We start from the raw sequence: 25,758 nt of genomic DNA on the forward strand, positions 1-25,758 counted from the left end.
ATGTACAACAGGTTGGAAGCATAGGATTCAGGTTATGCTGATATCCCATTTAGTACGATCTTGTAACTGAGACCAATGGGTACTAATTGTATAATCTATAGATCTTGCAGAAAACTCTATGTAAGTTACATTAGGCAAATGTGATGGTCTAATTCACAATGGATAAGTAGCTAGGGTCTTATTAAGGACTCTTATTTTGCGTTGTCATAAAACTTTTAAATTTTGTTTCATTTATTTTTATGTACAAAAGATTAAAGACAGATTTGCAAATCCCATGTGAAAGTGGACATTGAGTATTGCAGATTATGCTCTTTCGATGGCGAAGTCCCATTCTTCTGGATAGTTGGTTCTTGATGATCCAGGCTCTCCCTCCACACAGTAGCCATCACAGTCATGACCGCGATCAGGACAACTATGGTTAATCACAGCAGTCCCCCTGATCCAGGGTTTGTTTCACTGTCCGTGGTTTCAGTTTCCCACAGTCAGCCATGGTCCTAAAGTATTAAATGGAAAATTGCAGAAATAAAACAATTCATAGACTTTCAATTGCACACAGTTCTGAGTAGCATAATGAAATACTGTGCTGTCCGACCCACTCTGCCTCCCCAGGGAGGTGAATCGTCCTTTTGCCCAGCATGTCCACACTGTATTCACGACCTGTTGGTCGGTCAGTCACTCAGTAGCCGTCTCAGGTATCAGATCAATGGTCACGGTGCTGCAGGGCTTGCGTTCAAGTCACCCGTAGTTTACTTACTAATGGTTCCAAAGCCATTCTCGTAACTTTTACTACATTATGCGGCCATAATAATTCTATTTTCTTAGTTATTATTTTTAATCTCCCACTGTGTTTAATTCATAAATTAAATGTTATCCTAGGTATGTCTATGTGTATATATAGGGTTCTGCACTATTCACAGTTTCAGGCACCCACAGGGGGTGTTGAAACACAGCCTCTGTGGATAACGGGGGCACCACTGTATGACCGAGCACATTTAAATGTCATATCAACTTCCAAAATGGATCCATGGAAAGAAACATTCTGGATGGAGAATTTATTCAGTTAAAAATTTAAATTTTAAGGATGTAAAAAAAAATCAGGGCATGAAAATATGAAGGGGCTTTTATAAATGTAAAAGTTCTATTTCTCCTACATCATCATACAGAGTGTGTGATGTGACTGTAGTGTTTCCCAGCCTGATAAATAAGTGTGACAAATGGGATCACTTGTCTCCATTAATATGATCATTTATTGATCAGTTTTGAGAGGACACTGGACCTCCACTAAGCTCAGAGAAATGATTCTATACCGTTAACATTTTGTAGATAAGAAAACTGAAGTACAGATATTCCTCAATACGTGGTCTGAAATCACACACAGAGAAAGGCAGTTTTTCCAGAGCTGGGAACTTATGGGTCCTAAATCACCTTTTGAATTATTACTAATTTCTGTTCCAGCCAGCTTCCTGTTTTCTTGTTACCGTTCTTTATTTTAGATTGGGTTGAAATACTTCTCACGTTGCTTTCAGTGATTTATTTTCTATTACAATTAGATTTAGTGATTAGAATGTTACAAATTTGTATTTTCCGTGCACATGGATAACATCTAGACAGACTCCCCCTTCCCACACTCTACACTTTAAATAAATAGAACAGAATGGTCACAAAGAATTACCTACCCCCCCGCTAAAGCTGAGTTGACCAAAAATGACCATAATATGCCAGGAAGGAAAAAATACTGCAGGGTCAGTCATACCACCCCCCCACCTCTTTTCTCAATAAGCTAACAGGCATTTAGCAACATAACAAAAGTCTTCTTGGAAAGCAACAGTTTAGTGTTATCAGTGTTATCACCATATTTCATGACAGAAACCAGAACAATAATGTCCTGCCAAGCAAAAGCCATAAATTGTAAATACACTTCCCATTCTTCCCTTATTTTGAAAAGTCTGTAAATGTCATGCGTCGAGATGTCAAGGAACAGAAATCCAGGCAACATACAGGTCACCTGACTCTTCTGTTTTAGAAAGGCTTTGTCCAATATAATAAAGAAAACTGTATCTTAAAAAAGTAAATATAGCTTAAAGCTTTAAAAAATCTTAACACTTTTAGTTTTAAGCATATTTATTTATTTAGATTGTATATTAGTTTCAGGTATACAGCATAGTGGTTAGACAATTACACAATTTACAAAGTGGTCCCCTGATAATTCAAGAACCCACCTGGCACCATACATAGTTATTACCCTATTATTACAGCATAAGGAACATAGTTCCTTATGCTGTACTTTATATCCCCAGGACTATTTTGTAACGTCTTGCTCCCTTCACCTTTTTACATTTGGAAACTATATCTTAAAACTGTGGTCTTAGGGCCCACAGACTTCCAGATAATGTAATGGTATAGAATAATGAGTGATGCAATTTAGAGCAAATTGTGACGTCACTTTAGATGTGCATACATTCTTCTGTAACTGAGCCAGTGAATTAGTCTGTGATGGTGGTGAGTGGAGTAAAGCTGTCTGAAAATTACACAGTATAAATATTTATTTTATATAAGAAAAACTGCTTTGCACTACTTAGTTTTATTTACCATACATATGTGATATAATGACATGCTCATTTTAAATCTTGAATTACATTCGCAGTTGGTTTTTTTCAAGTACAGAGAAAGAAAACTAAGACTTATTTTTGAACTTGATTTAATCTATGATCATTTAAAAGTTTTTCCTAACTACACAAGTACAACTGGAAAGCAACTTGTCCTATATAGAGAAAAAAAAACCCTGCAAAACTTTCTATTATCTTTGCTAATGGGAGGCAGAAATTAGAGACATAAATGAATAGATATGCAACAAGAGACGATGGTAGATGAAAGGAAATGAATGTGTGTTTGGAGCAGTCCCCCTCTTGCTGTCCATTTCTCCAATGAATGTATTAATGATTCCCAAATGTCTTCCTGGCCCCTACTACCTCTCCAGTTTATGCCTGATTCCTTAATTAAGCTGTGAGGTCCAGACACATGATCGGTATTCAGTAAGTATTTATTGTGTGAATGAAAAATAATCAGTAAATACAAGGAACACACAGAAGCTCTTAAATAAATATCTGTTAAAATAAATTTTTGAATCTAGAGAAACAATAATCCTCAATACTCCACAAAGTAAACTTTTCCATGACCAAATTGTAGATCGAACATTTAATTATATGAAGACTCACTGAAAGCAACTAAGAAAAAGTAGAAATTGATAAAAGAATCTGTTGAATTTAGTATAATTGACATAGACCCATAAAATAAATATTATATTCTCCAATAGCTTTTTGGGTAAAGCATTATAGCAACCTCGAATTTTGCTTCACACATTATATGCAAGCTTTACTTATTTTAAAAAAAGAATTTGACATAATAAACAAAAATGAGTATACTAGAAAATAATTTCTTTTTTTATAAAGTAAACTTTATTAGGTGAATCCTTAAAGTGTTAGAGTTCTGTGTTAATAAACAATGGGAATGGCCACTTATTACCCTTTAATTACTACTGGAACTTGGAGCTCTGGCAGATCATTAAGCACAACGACTAAATATGGCTTAAGGATAAGCGACTTTCAACTCTCGATATGTTGGCATTACTCTGTGACTATCACTCGGCCTGCACCCCTAAAAGGCTCATCACAACGAGACACTTTGGTTATGAAGGCAGAACCTCTGGATATCTCATATTTCAATGAGTCCCCTTCTATAGTGCAATGGAAATGTTCTTGCTAACATTCCTTTTAAAATTCCCAGTCGTCCTCATATAAAGTAGCAACTACTTTCCCCAACCTTAACCAAGTGCCTCCCCAAGATTTTCTAAGATCTGGCTCCCACTTAACTATCCAGGTACATTTCAAGCATCTCCAACCCCATTCCCACCTCAGTTTTCCTTCCAGCCGTAGTAAGCCAGTTGCAATAGCACCAACAACCCCTATTCTCTTTCTCACTCTAAGCATATGCGCATGTTACTCAGCCTATTTATAATTCCTCTTCCTTCTTTCACTGACTCCTTCAATTCATTAAAACCACTTGCCTTTCAAATATGAGACACATCCTTCTGTCCCATCAAGTATTCTACATCCAGCAAGACTGGATATAGCACCCCTCAAGTGCCTATATGCTATATAACAATTGCCATCTTATCTGTCTGTATTTTCCCACTAGACTAGGAGTGTGGAATGTCTTACTTATTCTCAGCTATCCCCAATGCCTGGCATTTTGCCTCATACATATGGTAGATACTAAATAAATACATGCTGATGAATGGAAAATGAGTATAATAAAAAGATAGTAACATTAGCTCATATTTTAAAAATACATTTATGGGCAGTATTTTTGGTAGTTAGAACATTTATTATCCATTCTATTGGCAACTCTTAAATATATAATGCAATATTATTAGTTATAATCATTGTACTCTACATTAGATCCTCAGAGCTTACCCATCTTATACCTGAAAGTTCTCATCCTTTGACTAACATCTCTCCATCAATCAATTTAATAACTTTTTAAAAACTTCTGTTAATTGAAGGAATTACAAAAATAATAAAAATATAAATCATAAAACTCTAGGGGATATATCCAAATACTTAAAATGACAACAAAGGACTAGATCTGGAATATATAAAGTGCTCCCAAAACCAATAAGAAAAGGTAACCCAAAAGAAAAATAAATAAAGGGCCTGCATTTTACAATATGGGAAATCCAAATGGCCAAAAATGGATACAAACATGTGCTAAACCTCAAAAGTAATCAGGGAATGAGCATTAAAACCATAATAAAGCTTATTCAACTATTGATTACTATGTATTTTGTTAAATTTTCAAGGTGTATCGGTGCTCAAGGTGTAGTGATTGCAAAGTTGTAAACAAAGGATGAGCTACAATGAGAAGGCGATTTATGCAAGAGTGAATAAAGTTATTTTCAATTCAAAAAAAAGAAATTAACCCTATTTTGGGGCACCTCTATGAATTCCAAATTTTCTCCTCAGCCACACAACTTATAATGAACTTTGAGAACAAGAAAAGAAACTGCAAGCTAGCAATTGTGTTTGCCAGGTTTATTTCTACTGTGTATGGTAACTTGCAACAAATCACTATGGAAAAGGTCTGAACTCTCTTTACCTTGAGTTCAAACACACGTCGTTTAAAATGATAACACATGAGCTTTAGTAACAGTGATATGATTTCACTCTTATGTGGAATCTAATGAACAACCTGAACTAACAAGCAAAATAGAGACAGGCTCATGCATGGGTGGAGAGCAGATGACAGCTCTGGGGGAAGGAGTGGAGGTAAGGGGTGGAGGGATTGAGCAAAACAGAGAACTCGTGGACACAGACAACAGTGTGATGATTGTGCAAGTAACAGAGGTATAAGGGGGGTAAACAGCAATGAAAAAATACAATAAAAAACTATTTAAAAAGATATAAATTTATCTATTTAAAAGGAATAGAGAAACAAAATAGAGATACAATTAAAATTACACATATGTGGAGCTAGGCCTCAAAGTCGTCTGACTCCAATCTACTGACAATCATTGTGCATTTCATATATAACTATGGGGAGATAGATATTCAAATACCTATGCGTTAAGTTTTATATTTCCTAAAATTGAGACTTCTCTGCTTTGCCATAAAATCCTCAAAAAACTTCAGTCTCTTATTCTATACACCGAATAGTTGCAGTGAGACTAGTAGAGATTTATAAAAGTAATTTTTTCATTCACAAATAAAGAAAAGAGATTTGGAAAACTACGGCTGGGGCATTCGTATGGATAAGCCAATAAGGAAGCATTCAAAGAAAAATTGACTTTCTATTTAATCTCATCAATCAAGTCACTCAGGATTATCAAACCATTTTTTACAAACTTTCAGTTCTAGAATAAGAAAAAAATCTAAAGTCCCAAATTCAAGAAAATGTTTTTTAGCCATCAGGCACACATCTATGGGTAAATGACAGTCACAAAGTCTTTTAGAAAGAAACAGTTGAAGGAAAACTAGTTTCTATTATCCTTTAAAAAATGTTCCCAAGATTGAAAAGAATCACAGATGTCCAGAGAGCTGGTTGTCTCCTTTACACTTGGTCCCTGTGCTAGTGGGCTGGCTGACTTCTGGTAGAAACGGATGGGCGGATGTGGTAAACCAACCAGCAGAGCTCTTTGTGAAGGAAGTTAATGGTATGAAAACACAGCAATTAACATTAAGTCTCTAGTAATTAACCGTAAATAGACCAGACTGTTCAATTTATTTAGATTTCAGGGAAGAACAACATTTCTGCTGTTGAAAAATAAAATGTTTGGCTAGTACCTTGAAAAAAAACTGTTTGACTGAAGTGTTTGAGTCAATGACACCCTGTAGACAGCCTCTCTGTGTAAGAGTGTGACACGTAGCCAACTATGGAGCAGTGTGCAAGAGATCTCAGCAGCTGAACTCTGCTGGGTAGTGGCAGTGCAATGTATGAAATGTGTTCATCTTGAAAATGTTTACCTGTAAAATAAAAATTCCCTTCCTGTTTTATCTTGAAATATGTTTTCTAGCTATTGGAATGCCATTACAGTCAATGTTTGCCTGCCCAACTGGTTTTAAAAGCAAGTATTATCCAGATGTTGCTTTAATGTTCTAAGCACTCCACAAAGTACTGGACATGAAAGACAAGCTTCTTTTGTACTACAAATGTCACGTCTTTATTTCCCTGTGTAACACCAATGCTAAGTATTTCAACATTCACATACATTACCAAAGAGATTGCTGTTACAATACATTCTCAAGTTATCTTATGTTCTCACAAACTTACATGCAGAGGTGAAAAATTATCCCTGTAATTTTCTCCAAGTAATATGCAAACCTAAAAATTGCACTACAACACAAGAGCCTCCCTACTGGGGTGATCACTTTGTGAGGCATATAAATAAATGTCTAATCACTGTGTTGTACACCTGAAGCTAATATAGAATTGTACGTCAACTGTAATTGAAAAACAAGTTCAAAAGAAGAACCTCCCACATTTCAATAGACACCTCCTTTGCCTGAAAAATTATCTGATTTCAGCCAATTCTGATCTTACATTTTTCTCAAGCTTCTGGTATTTCCACCTAAATATTATTTCATTTCCATTTGTCAAGTCCTGTGGCTATGTCCTTTGCAAACTTAACTATATCCCTATTTTTTTCCCAGTCCTACCATCACTCCTATTGGAAGCTTTATCATCTGCCAAAACATTTTTAAATCATTTTAAAATTGTTATCCAACCTATAGTCTCCCTCCATCCTACAAAATCTTCCATTCTTCCTCCATTCTTCCTCTTAAAAATCTACAACACCCCCTGCCAAACAGATAGAATATACCTCCCTAAATTATTGCTCATTGATATATACCTTATAAAGGATATATGCATATTCTATTTCCTTACTTGTTGGTTGCTTCTCTTCTTTCTCCCCACACAGAACACTTTCCATTCTTCTGCTCATTTTCCCTCACCCAGTGTAGCCTGCACAGGACTTCCTGTGATCTGTTATTCCTCTAATCTCAGAGTCTGAATGCCTTCCATATTCCTCTTCTCTTCAATAGAGAATTTATAAATTTTATGGGTACTTTAAATAAAACAATAAATAAATAAACATCAATAAATAAATCTAAGACCTGGGACTGATTCCAAGTTGTAAATGGCCAAATTGTTGTGGGCCTGGAATTCTCAAAGGAAATATATGGAGAACAGCAAGTATTGATTCAGAGAGTAAATTTCCCAGCTGAAAATATGCAGGAAGTGAAAGTGATGTGAATGTGTGTGAAGGGGCATTTGTACTGCACTTGATGAGTGAATAGGTTTAGTTGGCCATTATCAAGCCATCATGGGAACTATAAAGCTTACCTTTTCCCTTTTTTACAATCTGCTAATTCTTAGAAAACATGAAATATTTTCCTATGCTCCATTTCAATGTCTTCTATATTTTTGCTTTAGAAAAATTATTAAATTGAACAATTTCTGCTCCTACAATGTTTTCTAAATCTTGGTTTTATGATCCTAGGTTTTCTCTTAGAAATCTCAAGAGGTCAGCTCATCATATTTACAGTAAATTCTTATAATAATATTACTTTGAATTCACTTTAGTTGTACAGCAAATATATGCCATGTATTTCTCATGTAGGAAAGTAGGGAGAGAAAGATTCCATAGCCACGAAATCTAACAGAAAATTCCTAAAGCATGCAGATCATTGGGTCATGAATATCCGTAAATTCACAAAACCAGATTTGCCACAGATCAATACTTTAAAATATATAATGATTAATTTTATGTATCAACTTGGTTGGGCCACGGTGCCCAAATATTCAGTAAAACATTATTCTGGGTGTTTTGTCAGGCTGTTTTTGGATGATATCAACATTTAAATTGGTGAAATTTGAGTAAAACTGATTGCTCTCCATAATACGGGTGGGTCTCAACCACTCAGCTGGAGGCCTTAAGGGAAAAAGACTGACCTCCCCAAGGGACAATAATGAATTTTTCAACAGACAGAATTTAGACTTGAGCTCCAGCGTCATCTCTGCCCTGGGTCTCCAGCCTTCTAGCCCATTCTGCAGATTTGGGGAATTGCCAGGCTCCATGATTATATGAGCCAATTCCCTAAAGCACATCTCTGTGTATGTGTGTCTGTCCATCTGGGAAAAGTCCAACCATTGTTAATATAACAAGAACAGTTTGCACAACATCGATGTAATCTGGCAGTCAAGGAGAGTGGACTTGAATGCAAATGTGTGAACAATAAAAATTTCACTGTACTAGTCAGTGAGGGTGGTAGATGCCCTTGAGTGAGTATATATACTGTGTGGCCCTCACATTCAAAATGACTGAGTGAGTCGAGCCAGAATCTGCATCAAATTTTAAGCTTGAATGTTCCTCTGTGGAAGCTATTCTTATGATTCAGAAAGCCGCAGCATGAGCAACTGGTGATTGGCAGCTTCATCACAACAATGCACCCACTCATGCATCACATCTCATGCAGAGTTTTTTTGTGAAACATCAAATCACCCAGGTGACAGTCCCACTATAGCCCAGATTTGGCACCCTGTGACTTCTGGCTTTTCCCAAAACTAAAATCACCTTTAAAAGGGAAGAGATTTCAGACCATCGATGGGATTCAGGAAAATACGATGGGGCAGCAGATGGCAATTGGGAGAACTGTATAAGATCCAAAGATGCCTATTTTGAAGGGGACTGAGGTGTCACTGTCCTATGTACAATATTTCTTGTATCTTTATCTTCTCCAATAAATGTCTCTATTTTTCATAGTACATAACCCTTCTCACAGGTAGAAGGATAAAAACCTTGGCATACTCTTGGTCCAGGGGCTCTCTCATGGCAGAATCTCATTCTACATGAGCTATCAACTATTATCACCATCTTGAGCTAATCAGAACAAGAACTGAGCTGAATATCATTCAGATATATCCCATAATCATTGAAATATTTAGCAATATTTACGACACTCAAGTCAGGTCAGTAAAGCCACAATCACAGGACTACTTCTGGGAATGTCAGGGGGGAAAAAAAAACCTCTCTTCCCTTCAGTATCGTAACATTGCAATCATGTGTATGGAGTAAACAGCTATCCTTTTCTAAATTGTTGTAAGATCCTTTCTGTGAATAAAGCTCACACAGAAGAAAGCAAAGCCAGGACAGAGAGAAAGAGATATCCTGGAGGATGCTGTTGGAACATACAGGTGTGGATCAGCCATATCTATGTTCCTCTGTTTTCTCCTCCTCCTCCCTTTCCTCCTTCATTCTTCTTCTTCGTTCTTCTTCCTAAAGCAGGCCCTTCAACATGTCTTATAATACTGGGTAAAGTAGTGTGGGTCCTTGATTTTCATCACTTTGAATGTTTCATGCCAATCCCTTCTGGTCTGAAATGTTTCTGTTGAGCAATCTGATCACAGTTTTATAGAAGCTCCCTTGTAGATAACTGTCTTTCTCATGTGGTTTTTAAGATTCTCTCTTTGTCTCCCTTGCCATTTTAATTGTGATTTTTTGTGTGGGGGGGCCTCTTTAGGTCCATCTTATTTGGGACTATCTGTGCTTCCTGAACTTGTGGATTTTTTTCCTTCACCAGGTTAGGGAAGTTTTTGGTCATAATTTCTTCAAATATGTTCTCGATCCTTTGCTCTTTCTCTTCTCCTTCTGGTACCCCCCATGGTGAGGATGTCGTTATGATTCATACTGTACCAAAGGTCCCATAAACTATCCTCTTCATTTTTTTAAATTGCTTTTTCTTTTTGATGCTCTGATTGGATGTTTTTTTCCCTACCTTGTCTTCCAAATCACTGGTTAGATCCTCAGCTTCATCCAACTTATTGTTTATTTCTTCCAGTACATTCTTCATTTCAGATATTGTATACTTTATTTCTTATTGGTCCTTTTTTATGATTTCTATGTCCTTTTTCATGCTGTAAAGCATCCTTATAATCATTACTTTAAACTCTATGGCTAATAAATTGCTTGCCTCCATTTTATTTGGCCCTTTTTCTGGAGATTTCTCAAGTTCTTTCATCTGGGGCCTGTTTCTTTGCCCACTTTGGTTGCCACTTTGTGTTTGTTTCTATGTATTAAATCTTCTATGAATCCCAGTCTTCATGGGGTACCCTTATGTAGTAGGTGTCCTTTGGGGTTCAATGCTGCATTATCCTTGATCACCTGATCCGGGTGCTCCAGGAATGTCCCTTGTGTGGTTTGTGGGAAACCTCCTGTTGTAATTGAGTCTTGATTGTTATTGGCCTGTTCGTGCACGGGATCAACCCTCGGGCTGGCTGACTGCGAGGCTTAGCCCTAACTATAGTGTAAGAGCCGCTGTGCAGATGCTGAGGACACAAAGTGGAATTTGCCTCAGCAGGGTCTGGTGCCTGCCAAGATCTCCCTTTGGATATGCTGCTTGTGAAACTTACTGGATCCTACTCATGTTGTCTGAAGCTGGGCACTATCTGTGTTAGTCCTGAGAATCTTGGGAGGGACACTGGTGCAAACCAATGTTAAGAGGCTGCCTGTGACTGGCCTTTAGCATCCTGTTTGGAACTATAAGTGATCCACCGTTTGTGATAGCTTCTGCTGGGCCTCTGTATGAACAGGTAGAACAAAGCTGCACACCAACACATGCTTTTTCCAGCATCAGGCCCGGGGGCAGGTCACTAAAGTTCAAGGCACCCTGAAAAGATCTGCCTCCACCTTCCCTTGCCTGCTGGCTGCCTGTTAGGTTTAGTCACTGTAAGAGCTTCTAATCCCGCTTTGCTAAGAGTTTTCATCATAAATGAGTGCTGGATTTTTTTGAATACTTTTTCTGCATGTATCTATATGATCATGTTGTTTTTATCCTTCATTTTTTTGTGTGGTGAATCACATTTATTGATTTGTGAATGGCATACCAACTCTGCATTCCTCTGCAACTCTGCATTCAATATTTCCCACTTGGTTATGGTGTATGATTTTTTTGATGCATTGCTGCATTCAATTTGCTAATATTTTGTTGAGGACTTTAGCACCTATGTTCATTAAGGATATTGGCCTTTAATTTTCTTTTTTGTAGTGTCTTTTTCTGGTTTTGGAATTAGGTTAATGCTCACCTCATAAAATGAATTCAGGACCTTTCCCTTTTCTTGAAATTTTTTAAATAGTTGAGGATAGGGGTTAATTCTTCTCAGAATATTTAGTAAATTCACCTAGGAAGCCACCCAGTCCAAAGGCTTGTTTCCTTGGGAGTTTTTTTATTACTGCTTCAATTTCACTAGGTGTAATCTGTCTATTCAGATTCTATTATTCTTCCTGATTTAGTTTTGAAAGATTCTGTGTTTCTAGGAATTTATCCATTTCATTCAGGTTTCCAGTTTATTGGCATATAGTTAGTTGTTCATATTTTCTTACAATCCTTTGTATTGCTTTGGTGTCAGTTGTTATTTCTGTTCTTTATTTCTGATTTTATTTATTTGGGTCCTCCCTCTTTTCTTCTTGATAAGTCTGGTCAAAGGTTGTTTAATCTTGTTTATCTTTTCAAAGAACAAACTCTTGAATTCATTGATCTTTTGCATCATTTTTTAAATTCTATTTTGATTATTTCTTCTCTGATCTTTATTATTTCCTTCCTTCTGCCCACTTTGGACTTTGTTTGTTATTCTTTTTCAAGTTCAAGTGTAAAGTTAGATTATTTATTTGACTTTTTTTTGTTTGTGATTTGAAATAGGCCTGTAATGCCATGAATTTCCCTCTTAGGATTGCTTTCCCAGTGTCCCACAGAGTTCTGGATGGTTGTGTTCTTATTTTCATTCTTGATTGAAATCAAGGTATCTTGATTTCTTCCTTGATCTCAATGTTGACCCATTCATTGTTTAATAATGTGTTATTTAGCTACCATGTCTTTGTGTGTTTTTCAGTGTTCTTCTCATGATTGACTTCTAGTTTCATAATGTTGTGATCAAAGATGATTGATATGATTTCAACCTTCTTAAATTTATTGAGACTTCTTCTGTGCCCTAACATATGGTCTATCCTAGAAAACATTCCATGTGCCCTTGAAAAGTATGTATATTCTGCCGCTTTGGGGTAAAATGCTCTGAAGATATCAATTAATTCCATTTGATCTAGTGTGTCATTTAAGACCACTTCCTCCTTGTTGACTTTCTGTCTGGAAGATTTATCCACTGAAGTCAGTGGGGTGTTAAAATCCCTGACTATGACTGTATTTCTGTCAATCTCTCCCTCTGTGTTGTAAAGATTTGTTTAATATATTAGTTGCTCCTGTTTGGGGTGTGCAAATGTTTACTAGGGTTATTGCCTCTTGTTGGATTGTACCCATTATCATTATCTAGTGTCCTTCTTTGTCTCTTACCATATAGCCTTGGTTTTAAAGTCTATTTTGTTGTATGTAAGTATTGCTTTTTTTACCTTTCATTTGCATGAAATATCTTTTTCTATCCTTTTACTTTAATCTGTGTGTATCTTTCGGTGAGGTGGATCTCATGAAGCCAGCATATATATATATATATGTGAGTTATGTTTTCTTATCTATTCAGCTACCCTATGTTTTTTGATTGGAGCATTGAAGCCATTTACACTTAAGGTGATTGATTATTCATAGATACATAAGTAGTGCATTTTATTGTTAGATTATTTCCCTCTGTTTTCTTTTTTTTCCTCTATTTTTCTTCTTAATATTAAAGCAAGCCTTTTAACATTTTACAGTACTGGTTTGGTGTTAAGAAACTCCTTTAGCTTTTTGTTGTCTGGGAAGCTCCTTATTCCTCTTTTGATTTTAAATTAAAGCCTTGCTGGGTAAAGTAGCCTTGATTGTAGGTCCTTGCTCTTCATCACCTTGAATATTTCATGCCACTCCCTTCTGGCCTGAAATGTTTCTGTTAATAAAACAGAGGACAGCCTTATTGATGCCTCCTTGTATGTAACTACCTGCATTTCTCTTGTGGCTTTTAGGATTTTCTCCTTGTATTTTAGCCTTGTCATTTTAATTATGATGTGTCTCAGTTAGTGTAGGCCTCTTTTGTTCCAACTTGTTTGGAGGTCTCTGAGCGTCCTGGACTTGTGTGTCTTTTTCCTTCATCAGATTAGGTAAGTTTTTAGTCATTATTTCTTCAAATAGGTTCTCGATGCCTTGCTCATTCTCTTCCCCTTCTAGTATTCCCATGTTGTGGATGTTGCTATGCTTCATGTTATCCAAAATGGTTCTTAAGCCCTCCTCATTTCTTTTAATTCTTTTTTCTTTTTGCTGCTCTGCTTGGGGTTTTTTTCTACCTTGTCTTCCAAATACTGACTTGGTCCTCTGCTTCATCTAACCTACTATTTATTCCTTCCAGTGCATTATTTATTTCAGATACTGCATCCCTTATTTCTGACTGGTCCTTCTTTGTGGTTTCTATGTCTTTTTTCATGTTGTTGAATATCCTTATAATCATTACTCTCAACTCTCTATCTGATAAATTGTTTGCCTCCATTTCATCTATCTCCTTCTTCTGGAGAATTCTCTTGTTCTTTTATTTGGGATCTGTTTTTTGTCTTCCTACTTTGGCTGCTTCTTTGTATTTGTTTCTATGTATTAGGTAGATCTGCAAAGACTCTGGTTCAGACCTGTGTCAGACACTGTTAGTGACTGGCCCTGTGTAACCTTTTTGGAGCTATCAGTGATCCACATTTTGTGGCTGTCTCTGCTGGGCCTATTTGTGTGCATAATAACCAGGCTGCATGCCAATGCCTGATTATACCAGCATTGGGCCTGGGTGAGGGTAAGCTAAAGTCAGAGCTCCCAGAGATCCACCTCAGTTGTTAAATTTAATTAATGATATAACCTCAATCTGTACTCAGCAGCCAGGCTTAAGCTCCACAGGATAGGGCAGTGTAATTCCTGTGGGCAAGGCTATTGCTTCCTTTCAGACTGATGTCACTTGCAGGGGAGTGCTCCGACTGAGAAAGATGGCCTCTGCAGTATGGGGAATGACTCAGTGATCCTGGTGGCTGCTCCTTCAGTTCTCTTCCCAGAGCCACTAGCCCTAGACTTCTCTCATGTGTCTTTGGTCCACTCTGCCTTTCCTCTGCCAAAGCCCATGAAGCTTTGCAAATGCAAACAGATTTTCGTGTGTTGGCCCTTCAACATCCTCCATGCATCTCTAGCCATCTCTCCCTGGCAGACAGAAACCCTGCTGCTTTTCACAGCTGAATGTTATCTGGGTTCCTTTCCTGGCTCTGGTGCTGTAGTCTGGGGAGCCCAGCTTGGGGTTTAGACCCCACACTTCTCAGGGTGAATTCCCTGGCCATTGAAATATCCCTCTGGAACTTCAGCCACTGCCTGTGGGAGCCCAGCCAGCTGTCTCAAACCTCCTCTGCACTCCCTACCAGTCATGTTGTGGTGAAGTGGTTTCTTCTGTCTGACCTTGGTTATAAGGCTTCTTTCCAGCTAGTGTTCCACTGGATAGTCAGAATGGTTCTCTATAATTCAGTTTAATTCAAGGTTAGTCCTGAGAGGAAGTTAGTGTAGCTTCCACTTACTCCTCCTCCATCTTGTTTCCTCCAGGATGATTTTCCTATAATTAATCTGTAATCCCAGGTTGGTCCTTGGAGGAATTAAGTACAGCTTCTACCTGTTCCTCTCTCATCTTGGATCTCCTCCTGGGTCAGCCATACCTAAAGTCGTATCCACCTCCTGGAATTTTTGATCACATGAGTCAATAAATTCATGTTTAGCTTGAGGGAATTAAAATTCTGTCACTTGCAAACCACAAAAGCCCTATTTCATTTATATAACTTTACCAAGAATTAAATCTGGAAGGTACAACAAATAAAACCATGGTAAGTGTTATTATTTTAAAGGCATAAGAGTTATTTTATTTTGGGGACATACCTACTTTAATAGCAAAGAAATAAATGCTTCAGTGTAATTGTCCATGAGAATAGAACCTGATCTGAGCACACTTTTCTTGGCACAATGGCCTCATTTCCAATGTAGTCTTTACTTTCCATTAGTCCTTAATCCATAGCTTACTCAAGGGGGCTGAAGGACATGCTAGACACAGGAAGAAGAGGGAAAAAAGTAATTGAGACCATCCCTTCTCACCTCCAAACAGGCACCATTATTTTCACACTTGTAATGTTTGTTGGGTATGTTTGCTAATGTAAGTTTATTGTGAAAGTTATGTTTAAGAATGGAAAGCTGACTTCTTTCCACATACTCTATTATATCTACATTTGAGCATCTCTCTTTTTTATTCTTTCACTAAACAAGAATTTTGAGCAGCAAAACTTCAAAATTGTATTTCTGCCCTTAGGAAAGTTGTTGGAGGCATTCCTTCCCCAGGCTACAAAGCTCATACACCATGAGATTATGTCACTTCAAAGGACACAAACTCTAGTGACTTGTTCCATTAGTTCCAGGGAGAAGAAAAAATGCAAAGCAAAATCTCTGTTATCCTCTACAGTGCACTTCTTTTGTCCACACATGGATATAAAAGAGCTTCCAAATTCACATAAGGAGGGCACATAAGCAGACGCTGTATATTTTGTAAAGCAATGAGTAACTGACAATATGAGACATATCCCTTTCATCACAAATATACTGCCTTGATTCTTAAAATGCCATGCTATCTGAGATCCCCTAACCAGTGACAGTATTAAACTATGTGGAAGGGAAAATGACAGTCCTTTCAGCTGAGAACAGGGTGAAGTTAAATAAGTATCAGTTTCAGAAATAGGAATTTAGATAAAACAGCAAAAGAGAGAATAGGAAAATTCAATTTGTGGATTCTAGACACATCAGTGTGTTCAAGGAAGCTGTAAAATCTTTTCTCTAGAAGATGCTTCATGATGAAAATACCGCATACCATGTGCTTGCCATCATGCAGAGAAAGGACTAGGTACATATTTCAAAGCTGTTTCCAGCTCTATGTCGCAGTCATTACTAAAATGAAGAGAAAGAGCTGCTGTTGACTGAACAAGCATGTGTTTCTCTGACTTACTCACATTATGTGGAATTGGCTCACAGGAGAGAACAGACGTGAGTCATCAGGGTGCATTGCCGACTTTTTGGCTGAGCTAAGGAAGCAAACCTTCTATACTCTGCACTTGCAGACGTGGGGTGATGTCTAACATTTAACACTTCAAAACAATAGGAGAATAACCAGTAGGATGAAGAGGAAAAACATGTTTTTCACCTTTTTTCACCACTTTGAATGTAAAACATGTCTAGTAAAAGTCTGTTTCAGACACAGCTTTATCAAGCGGCATTTTGCAATAAGTTAGAGCAAATAGTAAATTGAATATTCTTTTCCTTCTCTCCAAAAGGCTGACTCTCTAGTGTTTGCGTTCTTTGCCCATGAATTACAAACTCCTCTTACTTTTGTTTTCCAAGAGAGACTTAATCTGAAATTATAATTTTTTCCTGAAGATATTCTGCTCACTTTCTGGCTCCTTACAGATAAGCTGTGTATCTGCATTGATGAAAACCAGATTGTTCAACTACTGACGAAATGCTAATAGTACCGAAAAGCTTTACGTATAAAACTCGATTAGAATTCCCAGCAAAGCGCAGATCTTTGGCTATTTGCATTTGTTGAGTGCTTCACATTGCCTTGAAAAGATGGGTCTAGCCCAAAGCACAGACAATGTGACACCAAAACATGCTTAAGAGAGGATAGACCCTCAGATTGTCGTAATTTAAGGCCAGGTGCAGTCCTGCAAGATATGTGCATAGCTCATTAAAAATTAACAGAGGTTACAAAAACAAAGATTTAGGTTTAACCTTACCCAGCTCAGGTATTCAGACATTACTCTTTAATAGCTGATTATTTAGAAAACTTTCTCTGATCTGGGCAAATATCTAGGCTATTTCTCTGGTAGCAGTTTGAGAAGCTGAAGAGGGAAATCAGTTCCTATTAGTTGAGCAGAAGTGTGCTTGGCATTTCAGAAGAGGGTTTTGTTATTGTGATGTTCTGTTATGTTGTTGTTGCTCCTGTTGTTATTAATCCTAGACCAGTCATAACAACCTTATAAAGTAGATATTTGTATTTTATTTTTTACAAATAAAGAAAATGAATGTTTGAAAAGTTAAATAATTTTTCTGAAGTCATATAGAGAGTAATTGTCAGAATCAGGAATTATACCCAGACAATATACCTTCCGAATTCATGCTCTTTTGACTAAGATGTGCAAGTGACTCGTCACACACACCAAGGGACTTAACCCAGCAGAGAAAGTAGCAAACACCTGAGGATATGTCCGAAAGGTGGGACTTCCGGCCAGCTTGGGCCCAAACACTACACTGCCCTGTAGACATGGGCCCAGAGGTAAACAGAAAGTAAAACCTAAAGGGATAAAAAGTAAGAGAGGTTGAAAATAAAGGTCCTTAGAATAACTAACTCTTATTAATTGCAATCAGAGCTCCAAATAAATTTCTCCATTCTCAATCCTGTGTGAAAGAAGCAGAAATAAATCTTATTATCTATTAGATACTATCTAGTCCATCTTAATCATTCAATAAATCACATGATTATTATGTACATAGTTGAGGGTTTAAAAAAAACACTGTTCTTTCTCTCCCCTTTGTTCTCATACTTTTTTTCCCTGAAAAATGTAGGCTGTGGCACAAGAAACCACCACACTGTTAATCATAAATTAGGAAATTGAAGTTTTATTCAAAAACACTAGTTTCACAAATCTGGGCCAAGAATTTATAAGGTGCAGACTTTTCTGACACCTGACAGCTTGGATTACTCTGACTTTTTGACACATGAGTATCAAGAGATTAGTTTTCTGGCCCTTCTACATAAGACTTTGCCAAACCCACACTATGTAGAAACCTATCAATGTGACAAATAATATGAAAAACAAATCCTGGGAAAGGGATTAAACTTGGTGGAGACTTCCTTCGAACAGCCAAATTCATCTTTCTCAAAAGAAGTAGAGGAAGCTGCTAATGTTGCCTTGGAAAATTTGAAAGTGAAATATGTTCACCATTGTTTACTTACCCAAATATTAGTTAAAGCAATGGATTCAAAACATCCTGTAATTGAAAGGGCAGGTTATTTTTCAATTATCTTTCCCAGCTAATTAAAATCAGAAAATTCATATTGCAAGTCATAAAGAGAAGTGGTATGTTTTCCCCAAGAAACAACAAAAAGATTATAAACAAATGCAAAAAGAGACACTAGGAAAAGGGAAAGAAAAAATGAGGTCACAAAGAAAAAGTGATTTTTGAGCAAAATAAAGTTTCAGGATGTTCAAGAACTAATCAGCAGCTGTGATTTTTTCCCCTAAATAATATAGTAATTAAGAGCGCAGGTTCAACCACTTTATAGCTATGTCATCTTAGGTAAATTACCTCACCTCTTTCCATCATATTTTCTTCTCCTGTATTGTATCTGTACCTACCTCAAATGTTGCTGTAAATACTAAATAATTTGATATCTGTGAAGCTCTGAGAATCTTGCCTGGCCATAAAAATATCTTATTATCTTGCTACATAATTTCCAAATAAATGTCACGATTTTATTAGATTCTGAAACTTGAATTAGAAAGAAATCTACTCCATTTAGAAAGTTGTTTAATGTATATAATTCCATATTTTCTATCTTTTCATGTAATATTCAACGGAGAAAGAAGAAGTACCATGAATCTGGGCTCACCTGCTGTCTTTCAGCGTTTTATTGATCTTCGGCTTTCTTACATTCATTGTAGAAGAACACTGGCCCCCAAAGTGCTATCGTAGGAGCAGCAGGTTAACTGGACTCTACATCTCCCAGGGGGGGTCCATTCTTCCATCTCATTGTAATTTAGTAAATGTTCTCACAGCAAATAAACCTTTATGTTAAGAATATTGGCTTCTTTGTTGTGTGTGCAAAAAAATCAATAAACAACAAACAAAAACAAAAAACCCACTAATGTGGAGAGAAAGGAAAAGATAGCTGGTTTTTCAATCAATGGAAGATTATCTAACTGGTATCTAACTGGTTTTTCAATCAACGGTATTATCTAACTGTTCATTGTTTTAACTTTGAAGTTCAATGGAGAGCAGTGGTTCTCAAATTTCACATGAGTTAGAATCATCTGGAGGTGTTCTTTAAAGACTGATAGCTAGTTCCAGTCCCCACAATTCTTGACTCAGTAGGTTTGGGATGGGTCCAAAATGTGCCTTTCTAATGTGGGCCCAGGTGATGGTCATCTGGGGACCACACTTCAAGACCCTCTACTCTAGATCTTCGTATTGTATTAAATCACTTGTATTGTATCACTTGGGGGATTTTTTAAAGAATATCAATGCCTTGTAAATCAGAATCTTTGGGGGGGGGGAATGAGTATCTGCATCTTAAAAAAAATTTTAATGTCTTTTTTCTTTCTTTTTGTTTTTTTCCATTATCATTTAGTCTCTTTAAACCCCCTCCCCCACCCCTGCAATCAACACACTGGCGTCCCTGTGGAAAAAGGAGTATCTGCATTCTTAAAAAATCCTCCCCAGTTGCACATTGGTGCAGCCACTCTGGAAAACAGTATGGCGGTTCCTCAAAAAATTAAAAATATAACTACCTTATGACCCAGCAATTCCACTTCCGAGAATTTATTGGAAGAAATCCAAAACAGTAATTCAGATTTCGCCCAGCTTCTTCCAGCCACGCAACTTCCCCTCAGTCGGATTCTCCAACTTATCTCCCAGCACGGCTCCCAAAGTCTCAGCTTTGCTCCCACCCCTAACAAAGAAACCAGGACCTCCTCCTGCCCCCAAGCCAGAGAAGAAGTCGACTGCTCTGGGTTTGCCAAAGGAAGAAGAAAAACAGCAAGAAGCAATTGAACATATCGATGAAGTACAAAATGAGATAGACAGACTTAATGAACAAGCCAGTGAGGAGATTTTGAAAGTAGAACAGAAATATAACAAACTCCGCCAACCGTTTTTTCAGAAGAAGTCAGAATTGATCGCCAAAATCCCAGATTTTGGGTAACAACATTTGTCAACCACCCACAAGTGTCTGCACTGCTTGGGGAAGAGGATGAAGAGGCGCTGCATTATTTGACAAGAATTGAAGTGACAGCACTTGAAGATATTAAATCAGGTTACAGAATAGATTTTTATTTTGATGGAAATCCTTACTTCTAAAATAAATTTCTCTCCAAAGAATTTCATCTGAATGAGAGTGGCAATTCATCTTCAAAGTCCACTGAAATCAAATGGAAATCTGGAAAGGATTTGACGACACATTCAAGTAAAACACAGAATAAGGCCAGCAGAAGAGGCAGCGTGAGGAACCAGAGAGCTTTTTTATCTGGTTTACTGACCATTCTGATAGTGCAGGTGCAGATGAGTTAGGAGAAGTCGTCAAAGATGATATTAGCCAAATCCATTACAGTACTACTTTGTCCCAATATGATGAAGAAGGGGAAGGTGAAGAAGGTGAAGATGATGATGAGGGGAAGAAGGACAGGAAGATGAAGGAGAAGATGACCAATGGAATACTGATGGATTCCAAACTTTTTAACTTTCCCCAGTCCCTGGGCACAAGTTGCAGTCTTTTTTTTTTCCTCTTGTGCTCAGTCTCCCTGTTTTTGAGGTCTCTTTTCTCTCCTTTACACCATGGTTCTCACCTTATTTGGGAGGGGTATGTACCTTGAGCAGAATATAGTGGGAAAAGAATCTCTGCCCCTTTCTGTTGCAAATTCATCTTTATCCCTTCCTATCTTGACAAAAATTTTATGGAGTCAACACCACCGTGCTCTGTGGAAAAAGATAAAAACCTTCTGCCTCCTTAGCTCTGCTGGAAGCTGGAGGTTGCTGGGTCCCTTTGTAGTCATGCATAGAATTCTAGCTTTTTTCCTCCTTTCTCTGTATATTGGGCTCAGAGATTACACTGTGTCTCTATGTGAATATGGACAGTTAGCATTTACCAACATGTATCTGTCTACTTTCTCTTGTTCAAAAAAAGAAAAAAAAATTTTAAAGGGGATTATAGAAGGTCAGCAAAGGGTGGGTTTGAGATGTTTGGGTGGGTTAAGTGGGCATTTTGACAACATGATTCTCCTTTGGCATGTTTAATTGTGATGTTAACAGACATCCTTGCAATTTAAGATGACACTTTTAAAATAAAATTCTCTCCTAATGATGACTCTAGCCCTGCCACTCAGTGGGAGAATCAGCAGAACCGTGTAGGATCTTATTCGGAATTGACATTTCTCTATTGTAATTTTGTTCCTGTTTATTTTTAAATTTTCTTTTTGTTTCACTAGAAAGGAAAGATGATGCTCAGTTTTAAATGTTAAAAGTGTACAAGTTGCTTTGTTACAATAAAACTAAATGTGTACACAAAGAATCTGATGCTTTTCTCTCAGTACAGATTTCAAGATTGACTTGTACAATGTATTGTCAAATTTTGTCAACCTAACTCCATATTTTTTGATGTGCGTGTCGCAGGCTGACCCCTGGGCGATGTGGACTGAGGGGATTTGAATCAATGTATTAATGTCTCTGTAGTTGGGAAACATCATGAGTATAATTTGCTATCAGTTTTTGAAAATCTTCAAATCATTTGGGAAACCAGATTGCTCAAAACTCAGTTCTGAGTACATTGTACACTTAATTTTGTACTTCAGACTGGCATTTTAAAAAAGGGATCTATATTTACTTGGATATAACAATAGTGCCTGCCACCAACGTCAGACAGACCTGGCGCTCTAAATCTGAGTTACACCTGGGGCTATTGCTGGCATGTCTTTATTGGGACTACAAAAAGTGGCCGAGAAGACAGGCCCTCAGTAAGAAGTCCGAATTGGGGTTAAACTCAGATCAGGACTCCTTCCTTTGTCTCTAAGTACCAGCTATTTAGCATATCGTTCTCAAACGATACCCATTTGTCTCCATGAGTCTGGGTGAGACGGTGGACTCCGCTTGTCTGCGAAGTGCCGTTGTGCAAAGGACAACATTTTGAGAAGCTACCTAATGCCTACGCTTTTTAATGCAGTAAAATATAATAGCTAAAATTAAATGCCACTTAACTTTTTCAGAGATTAATTAATGGATAGCCTGGTCAAATTCAAAGCCTTTTGGTGTATAAAACTTTATAAATGGAACTAGTCCATCAACAGGCAAAGTGAAATGAAAAACCTGTCTAGATGGGTAGTATGTAATTTCTGCACAGGCCTCTGTTTAGTAAACACATACTGGTCAGGAATCCTGCTCCAATAAAGGAACATCAAGATTTAAAAAAAAAAAACAGTAATTCAAAAAGATATATGCATTCCTATGTTCACTGCAGCAATATTTACAATGGTGAAGATATGAAAGCAACTTAAGTGTCTATCAGTAGATGATCAGGTCAAGAAGATGTGGTACATATTGTCAATGGAATATTACTTGGCCATAAAAAAGAATGAAATCTTAACATTTGTGAGAGCATGGATGGTCATAGAGAGTACTATGCTAAGAAAATAAGCCAGACAGATAAAGACAAACACCATTTGAACTCATATGTGGAATCTAAAAACCAAAATAAACAAACAAAACAGACTCATAGACACAGAGGGGAAAAGAATCAATCACCAGATGTGAGGAGTAGGGGAACTAGGTTAAAAAGGTGATGGCATTAAGAAATACGAATTGCAGTTACAAAATAGTCGTGGGGATGTAAGTACAACTTAGGAAGTATGGGTAATAAAATTGTAAGGAGTATGTGTGATGCCAGTTAAGTACCAGACTTATTAGGAGGTCAATCTGTAAATTATATAATTGTCTACCCACTACACTTTACCTAAAACTAATACAATATTGAATGTCAACTGCAATTGGAAAAAATCTAATTAATTAATTTTTTTTAAACCTGCAGAGGTGACTCCATGGTAGAGCCAGGACTGAGAACTCTGGGTCTAGAAAAATGGTGTTAAGGAGGACAGCTACTGACTCAGACTCATCTGGGATGCTTTTCCAAATCCTCCTAATGACACCCACAGCATTAGATGATGCGCTGGGAAGGGAGTGAAAACAGGGGTTTTAAATGCTTCTCAAAATTAGTCTCAGAATCACATCAATCAAAATTACCTTCTATGTATTAAAAACGAAGATGCCTTGGCTCACTGGTACCTACAAAGCCTCAGATGATTCACATACCATCCCAAAGGTTGAAATTTTTGCTCTAGGGATAAGAAGGGGCAGGTTTTAATGCTTGCTAACAGGTTAGAAGTTTCACTGGAACCTCACAATAAATATAATAGTCATTAGTTAGTTCAAAGTTCCATGGCCCCAGTCCTAGAGGGGTGAAAGGAATATCTGTAAAATGAGGAAGGCAGGAAGGAGAGAGGCAGATAGGCAGGGATGGCAAAGGGAGTGCTGACGTAGCCTCCTCTCTTATTACCAGGACCAGTAACCACCCAGCTGCTCCTCCTTTGATTTCTCCGGCACAAACGGATAGACTGTGTTCTGCTGATACACATTTCTAAAGCACCAAGCAGCCTCTGCAGACAGCTGGGTGGGCTGCTGTCTCAACACAGGAAAAGTGAGAGAGCAAAAGAATTTTGCAAGGAAAGATTTTTCTTTATTTCCTCCTCTATATGCAGAATGGAAAGCCATATGTGAAGATGGACAAGATGCATTACTACGTAAGGTAGCAAAACAGTAGAAACGAGTGTAAAGTGAAATGGGAAGGATGATGACTGACTGTTGAGAGACTGTCCTTTGGGAAGCTGGTTGTATAACAAACCCCTCCCCTCAGAATCTAGCACCATACTTTCTGCTATTGATGACGATTTCGAACACTATTTCCAAAAGGACAAAAATGAACAAGAGTGTCCACATCACTTTGGAAAGATAAAGACTGCCTACAGCAGGGGTGTCACACTCATTTTCACCAGGAGCCACATCCACCTCACGGTTGCCTTCAAAGGGCCGAACATAATTTCAACTCCTTAACAGTTAAGTCGTAGTTACATTTACACAGTCCTAAAATTATTGCGTCCCTTTGAAGGCAACCGCGAGGCTGATGTGGCCCCCGGTGAAAATGCGTTTGACACCCCTGGCCTACGGTGTTGTCTGCCATCGTCCTCCTCTATACGGCTTGCCAGAGGTTGCAGGTTTGCCGCTGGAACTGACGGCTTCTCGATGGCTTGCAGCAAAGGGCAGCCACCGCTCTGTTAGCCGGAATCTAACTGAATTTCTTGGCTGGTGATACTTTCCATCAGCCCACAGCCTGGCTGTGCACTGGCAGCTCTAGGCAATCTGTAGCCTTTTGGCAACCTGCATATTGCCGGGGTCAACCAAGAAACAAGGCTTTCAGTTCTCCTTGGGGAAATGTGCCAAGAGTTTTATATCCCAGAGTAGTTTCTAACAAGATTCTTAAATAACTAAGGACTTTCTAAGACACAAATATGATACCAATTCTAAGCAACTTCTTCTCCATGTGTGCTGCATGCTCACTCTGACTCCTTAACAACAATTTAAACTTTTAGAATGAAAATTTTAAAAATCCATCCAAGCATATTATAAAGTTGTAACGTCAAATGATTTTCCCTGTGACCTTTCTTTAAAATATGAGGAAACTGAAAGAGTTTGTTTTTCTTTCTCTTTATCTGAAGTAACCAGAGGGTTTCATTTTTGTTAACTTGTCAGAGTTACTAACATTGTTCTCATCTAAAATCAAACTGATTCTTCAGAAGACTGCATTCTCCTATGTTATGTTTATTGCTTAGCATCATAGAAATTGTAGCTACTATACCTAGATTCCCCATCTTTTCAGTAGTCTAGTCCATTGTCACTACTGCTCTGAAAGATGTGTAGAAACTTCTGGAGAGCATGAACAGTCTGGATTTATATATGTAGGGATGAGAATAAAGAAGACATGTGTAGAAATGAGAAAGGAAGACAGTGAGCTGGCACACTTTCCCTGAGGAGCATAAGATTTAAGACCACAGCAGTTCATATCTGTGTCAAGAAAAGGGAATTCCGAATAGAAGTTCAGTATGCCCTACATCTTGCACAGAGAATTTCATTCTTTCTTTGAGAGAGACCATAGATTCTGACTGCACTTGCACACTGGGAACACATTACTCGAGTCTCACATCTACCATATATATTGATATTTTAAAGTAAAACTTATATAGTCTTTTTTAGACTCAAAAGAACATTTACTTACATGTACCCATGATTTTAATGAGAGAAATCATTTGTAATAACAACATATTACACGTGGAGTAGCTAAATGGTAAGGAGGCAAACATGATAA

General features: G+C 37.6%; 1 pseudogene; it reads left to right on the forward strand.

The window, feature by feature from the left end:
• The window catches only part of LOC112318546 (protein SET-like), a 37,157-nt pseudogene extending 16,124 nt beyond the window's left edge, over window positions 1-21,033 (forward strand).
• The last annotated feature ends 4,725 nt before the right edge of the window (window positions 21,034-25,758 follow it).

The sequence above is a fragment of the Desmodus rotundus genome, chromosome 3 (genome assembly GCF_022682495.2).
Source record: "Desmodus rotundus isolate HL8 chromosome 3, HLdesRot8A.1, whole genome shotgun sequence".
NCBI classification, from domain to species: domain Eukaryota; kingdom Metazoa; phylum Chordata; class Mammalia; order Chiroptera; family Phyllostomidae; genus Desmodus; species Desmodus rotundus.